This window comes from Balaenoptera borealis (assembly GCF_965194805.1).
Source record: "Balaenoptera borealis genome assembly, chromosome: 11".
Lineage (NCBI taxonomy): Eukaryota > Metazoa > Chordata > Mammalia > Artiodactyla > Balaenopteridae > Balaenoptera > Balaenoptera borealis.
The window spans coordinates 10,852,075-10,859,190 of NC_138868.1; positions in this window are offsets into that span (position 1 = coordinate 10,852,075).

Here is a 7,116-nt window from a genome sequence, read left to right on the forward strand (position 1 = left end):
TCAGGGAGAGCGCAAGGCACCCAGGACCCAGCCGGCCCTGAGGCTCCTCGGGTGGCGCAGGCCTCCAACGGCACAGCCGCCGTTCGATCCTTGCGCGCCTGCGAAGGAGCGGGGTGTTGGGGGAGGGGGAGTGTGCGTGCGCAGACTCACTAGAGTCTGGCGGGCCATGTGATCAGAGCCGACTAGCGCTGGGTGTCCCTAGAAATGGCTGCTCCAAACCACCGTTTCTCGTATTTGCCTTTCTGGTGCTTTTCTTATATGTACATCCGCTGCAGAGCGACCAAGATCTCTGATGAAAAGTCAGTCCTTCACCGTTCTCAAGAAAAATTTTGGCCACAAATGCACTTTAGAAGGTTTACATATTGAAAAAGGCAAGTAGCTGAGTCATTGACTTTTTTTTTTAATTTAACATTTTTTTTTAAATTTTTATTTATTTATTTATGGCTGTGTTGGGTCTTCGTTTCTGTGCAAGGGCTTTCTCTAGTTGCAGAAAGTGGGGGCCACTCTTCATCGCAGTGCGTGGGCCTCTCATTAATCGCGGCCTCTCTTGTTGCGGAGCACAGGCTCCAGATGCGCAGGCTCAGTAATTGTGGCTCACGGGCCCAGTTGCTCCACGGCATGTGGGATCTTCCCAGACCAGGGCTCGAACCCTTGTCCGCTGCCCTGGCAGGCAGATTCTCAACCACTGCGCCACCAGGGAAGCCCCAACCTTTCTTTTCTCTGTCCCTATAACCTGGATTTAGAAATTCAGAATTCATTTATTTTTAATTTTTATCCTTTGGTCTTCAATAATTTTGCATCCTTCAACAATGAAGAGATAGTCATGGTTTCACATCCCATTTGGCTTTTAATCTTTGTTGTCTAAAATTTTTCTCCATGCAGATTATGCTGTTAATTTCCCTTGAATTGGTTCTCAGGATACAAAAGGCATTATGTGGAAATGTGGTGAGACCACCATGCCTGATATAATGCTGTTAAAACCATTGTTGGGGATCATTCCAAGGACTCTGTAAGCCCTGATAAAATATCTTGTCCAAATTGCTACAAGGAATTTCATTTTACTTATACTCAGGAGAAAACAGATGCTTCTTCTCTGCAAAATCAGACTGTTCTAGTAAGAAAAATGGAAATAAATCTCTGTAACGCTGGGGCACCGAAGCAACTGAGTTTATTGTAGAAGTGCAATATGTATAAATATTTATATAAATTAAATATATATGTATGTATACACATACACGCACATATATACCTATGTAGTAGATTTAAGTTTTTATATAGTTCACACTTGAACAAGCTGGGGGACCCCCACACAGTCAAAAATCCACCTATAACGTTGTAGTCAGCCCCCCATTTCCATGGTTTGGCATCCATGGATTCAACCAACCACAGATTGTGTAGTGCTGGATTGTATATTTATGTATTGGAAAAAAAATCTGTGTATAAATGGACCCATGCAGTTCAGACCATGTTGTTCAGGGGTCAACTGTAGTTTAAAAATAGTTTTCTTTCTTTCCCCCACATTTACTATGTCCAGGCAATGTTATATGGCTAACAGTTGTTTAAAGATAAGTTAAAATACATTAAAATTTTGAAGAGTTTGTTTGAGCAAACATTGATTCGAAGCTGACAGCACCAAACCAAAGGTGGTTAGAAGCACTCTGCCGACAGGAACTAGGGGAAAGGTTTTTATAGAGGAGACACAGAAGCAAAGCAAGGAAATTATTTGATTGGCTATAGTTTAAATGGTTGCCTTATTTGGGAAAGTCTAGTTGGATGTTTATGATTAGCTGTTCTTAAGTTTCGTTTTCGAGCATGTTTACTCTGGTCTAGGTTTCAGTTTGCTGATGTAGGCTACCAAGGCATCGAAGCCACCCCAGTCTAATGGACTCCTTGTTTAATTACTTCAACACATTGGCTTATCTTTCTTAAACTTTCCAATATGCCTATGATGTACATACCATTGTTAGTCATTATTATGATTATTTTTATTTATTTATTTATGTATGTATTTTTTGGCTGCACCGTGCGGCCTGTGGGATCTCCATTCCCCCACCAGGGATTGAACCTGGGCCACAGCAGTGAAAGCCCTGAATCCTAACCACCAGGCCACCAGAGAACTCCCTGTTAGTCATTGTTTTAACAGCTGAGAATACTGAGACTTGGGGAGGTTAAGGGTTTTGTTCATGTTCACAGCTTATAAATTGGAGAGTTGTGATTCTAACTCCAGCAGTCTAGCTCCAGAATCTGCACCTCACTTGCTTTCTCCAGGCCTCCTTCAGGAAGAGCTCTGTCCAGGACTGTCGTGAGAATGCATGAAGAATTCTGTTGGCAAAATCCCAAGGTCTAGGGATGGTTCTCAGCTCTAGTCTGCATGTACTGCACTGCACATACTGCACTTGTACGGTTCCTTAAAAAATTTAGGATTATTTGTTCTAGTTCTGTGAAAAATGTCATGGGTATTTTGATAGCGATTGCATTAAGTCTGTAGATTGCTGTGGGTAGTATGCATATCTTAACAATATTAATTCTTCCAAACCAGGAACACGGCGGGATATCTTTTCATTTCTTTGTATCATATTCAATTTCCTTCATCAGTGTTTCACAGTTTTCAAAATATAGGTCTTTTACCTCCTTGGTTAAGTTTATTTCTAGGTATTTTAATCTTTTTGATGTGATTTTGAACGAGATTTTTTTTTTTTTTTTAACTTTCTCTTTCGGATAGTTAATTGTTAGTGTAAAGAAATGCAACAGATTTCTGTATATTAATCTTGTGTCCTGAAACTTTGCTGAATTCATTTATTTGTTCTAATAGTTTTTGGGTGGAGACTTTAGGGTTTTCTATATATAGTATCATGTCATCTGCAAATAGTGCCAGTTTTGCCTCTTCCCTTCTAATCTGGATGCCTTTTATTCCATTTTCTTGTCTGATTGCTGTGGGTGGCTAGGACTTCAGATACTATGTTGCATAAAGTGGCGAGGGTGGGCATCTTTGTCTTGTTCCTGAATTTAGAGGGAAGGCTTTCAGCTTTTCACTGTTGAGTATGATGTTAGCTGTGGGTTTGTCATAAACGGCCTTTATTATGTTGAGATATGTTCCCTCTATATCCACTTTGATGAGAGTTGTTAGCATGACTGGGTGTTGAATTTTGTCAAATGCTTTTTTCTGCATCTATTGAGATGATCATGTGTTTTTTCTTCTTTTTTTGATCATGTGATTTTAATCCTTCCTTTTGTTAAGGTGGTGTATCACATTGGTTGATGTGCGAATATCGAACCATCATCCTTGCATCCCTGGAATACATCCCACTTGAACATGGTGGATGATCCTTTTTTATGTATTGTTGCAGTCAGTTTGCTAATATTTTGTTGAGCATTTTCGAATCTATATTCATCAAAGCTATTGACCTGTAATTTTTTTTTTATAGTGTCTTTGTTTTTGGTATCAGGGTAATGGTGGCTTTGTAAAATGAATATGGGAATGTTGTATCCTCTTCAGTTTTTTGGAACAGTTCAAGAAGGATAGTTATTATCACTTTTTTATATGTTTGGTAGAATTCTCCTTTGAAGCCATCTGGTTCTAGACTTTTGTTTGCTGGGAGTTTTTAAAATTACAGATACAATTTCATTCCTAGTGATTGGCCTGTTCAAATTGTCTGTTTCTTCCTGATTTAGCCTTGGCACGCTGGAGATGGAGGGGCTAGAGCCATTGCCGTGTGTGAGGTGGGGTTCCCCTCTACTCAGTGGCTGACAATGCCCTGTGAGGGGGTCAGATCCCAAGTTGCTGGGGTAGAAGCTCTGAGCCCAGGGTCGGCTCTGTTCTCTTTAGGTGTGTGCTTTCTCTCTCCCAGCACTAGGACCCTTGCCCCACGGTGGAGCAGTGCTGAAGCAAGAGGGGGACACGCAGGCTCTCTGCTCGTGACAGGGTATGGGCTGTGGAGGGTCGGCCACAGACAGAGGTCTCAGCTGCCTCCGATGTGCCACCTCTGCAGGTGCCAGCAGTTGTTGCCCTCGCCCTGCTCAGGTGCAGCCCCGGGTCCGAGTCCCTGACCAAGCTCTCTCCTTGGTTGTGGCAGCCCTAGGTCCAGTGCAGAGCTATGATGTGAAGTAAGAGGGGCTGGAGTGTTCACTCGGCTCATGCTGCGGTGCTTGTGGGTGGCACTTGCGGGACACTGGACGTGCACTAGAGCAGGCCTCGGGGGCAAGCCAGTGCTCTGGTGCTTCTCACAAGCAGAGTCCAGGCTTCCCACAGCCTTCCTGTTAGTCCCGGAAGCTCTCCAACCAGCCAAGGGGGCTCATCTTCCCCATGTCAGACCTCTGGGCTGTGGTGCCCAGTAAGTGGCTCGCACCCTCACTCCCCAGGGTGGGTGTCCACCCATGTAATCTCCCTTTTCCTCTGAGTTGCCTCCTGGGTCACAGATCCTGACCTGATCACTTCTCTTCCTTTACCTGATTACATATGTATCTGTCTTACAGCCTTGGTTGTACAGGGGTCTTTCTGCCAGTTTCCAGTTAGTTTTCAGTGAGGATTGTTCCACATGGAGATTTTCAAAAATATTTTTAAAAAATTTTTATACAATTTTTAAAGGTTACTTTCCATTTGCAGTTATTACAAAGTATTGGCTGTATTCCCCACGTTGTGCACTACATCCTTGAGCCTGTCTTACACCCAGTAGTTTGTACCTCCCATTCCTCTACCTCTATATAACCCCTCTTCTCCACCCTACTGGTAACCACTAGTTTGTTCTCTATATCTGAGAGTCTGCTTCTTTTTTGTTATATTCACTAGTTTGTTGTATTTTTTAGATTCCACATATAAGTGATATCATACAGTATTTATCTTTGTCTGACATTTCACGTAACATAATGCCCTCCAAGTCTATCCATGTTGCTGCAGATTGCAAAATTTCAGTCTTTTTTATGGCTGAGCAGTATTCCATTGTATGTATATATACAACATCTTCTTTATCCATCCATTTGTTGATGGACACTTTGGTTGTTTCCATATCTTGGCAATATTAAATAATGTTGCTGTGAACATTGGGGTGCATATGTCTTTTCAAATTAGTGTTTTTGTTTTTTTCTAGATGTATACCTAGGAGTGGAATTGCTGGATCATATGGTAGTTCTATTTTTAGTTTTTTGAGAAACCTCTATACTGTTTTCCACAGCGGCTGCACCAATTTACATTCCCACCAACAGTGCACAAGTGTTCCCTTTTCTTCACATCCTCAGCCACATTTGTTATTTGTAGACTTTTTTTTTTAATAAATTTATTTATTTATTTGTTTGTTTTATTTTTGGCTGTGTTGGGTCTTCGTTGCTGCTCACAGGCTTTCTCTAGTTGCAGCAAGCGGGGGCTACTCTTTGCTGCGGTGCGCGGGCTTCTCACTGCGGTGGCCTCTCTCGTTGCAGAGCATGGGCTCCAGGCACGCAGGCTTCAGTAGTTGTGGCACGTGGGCTCAGCAGCTGTGGCTTGCAGGCTCCAGAGCACAGGCTTAGTAGTTGTGGTGCACAGGCTTAGTTGCTCCGCGGGATGTGGGATCTTCCCAGACCAGGGCTCAAACCCGTGTCCCCTGCATTGGCAGGCGGATTCTTAACCACTGCACTACTAGGGAAGCCCTTGTAGACTTTTTGATCATAGCCATTCTGACAGGTCAAAAAGATCTCGTTGGGGCTTTGATTCGTATATCCCTGATGATTAGTGATGTTGAGCATCTTTTCACGTGTAGATGTATTTTTTTAAATAAATTTATTTATTTATTTATTTTTGGCTGTGTTGGGTCTTCGTTGCTGTGCAAGGGCTTTCTGTAGTTGCGGCGAGCGGGGGCCACTCTTCATCGCGGTGCGCGGGCCTCTCACTGTCGCGGCCTCTCTTGTTGCGGAGCACAGGCTCCAGACGCGCAGGCTCAGTAGTTGTGGCTCACGGGCCCAGCTGCTCCGCGGCATGTGGGATCTTCCCAGACCAGGGCTCGAACCCGTGTCCCCTGCATTGGCAGGCAGACTCTTAACCGCTGCGCCACCAGGGAAGCCCAGATGTATTTTTTTTTTTAATAAATTTATTTATTTATTTATTTTTGGCTGTGTTGGGTCTTCGTTGCTGTGCGAGGGCTTTCTTTAGTTGCAGCGAACGGGGGCTACTCTTCATTGCGGTGTGCGGGCTTCTCATTGTCGTGGCTTCTCTTGTTGTGGAGCACGGGCTCTAAGCAGGCTTCAGTAGTTGTGGCACGTGGGCTCAGTAGTTGTGGCTTGCAGGCTCTAGAGCTCAGGCTCAGTAGTTGTGGCTCACGGGCTTAGTTGCTCCGCGGCGTGTGGGATCTTCCCAGGCCAGGGCTCGAACCCGTGTCCCCTGCATTGGCAGGCGGATTCTTAACCACTGCGCCACCAGGGAAGCCCGTGTAGATGTATTTTTGATGCGTTTATGGTGGGAGGCGACCTCCATGTCCTCCTACTCCACCATCTTGAGCGATCCCTGTACCGTATTTTAAAGTGTTGCTAAATATTTGGGGGAGTGAGAGGAGTTGTGAAAAATAAAATAAAATTGTGTGTGAGGCTTAAACTGGGTGGAGACCACATGTGGGGAGAGAGATTGAGTGAAGCTGGCTGAATACTGCTGAGTTGGTAGAACTGAGTAAACAGCTACCCATTTTTAGAGTGAAGTCAGGGTACTGAGGCGTGGAGAAGAGGTGGGCTTGAGGAGAGGAACAACATTTCTACATGGTAAATTGTAGAGAATAGTTTGGAGAGAGAAAGGCTTTGTTTGTTTTCATTACGAAATGAAGGGAGAAAGGCAGTAACAGCCAGTTTTAGGGAAATGCTGCTGTCTGAGACCTCTTCAGCCTGTGGGAATGAGGAGTCACTGGCGATATGGCCACGCTTGCCTGGCTTGCACCCCTTCCTGCCCAGGCACACCTCAGCTCTCTGCCCATCCCCACTTCCGAAGTATTTCTGGCAGTCCGCAGAATTTTCACATTGTTCTCTAGCACAGCAGGCCTCTGCTGAGCCTCTGCCGCGTGTGTGGGGCACCCAGTTTCCTTCTACATCTCGGGCTTTGCAGCTGCTGCTCTGGGAGAAGGCCGCGTGACCCCAGGTGCTATCTCCCAGCTCTCCTCAAGCTCC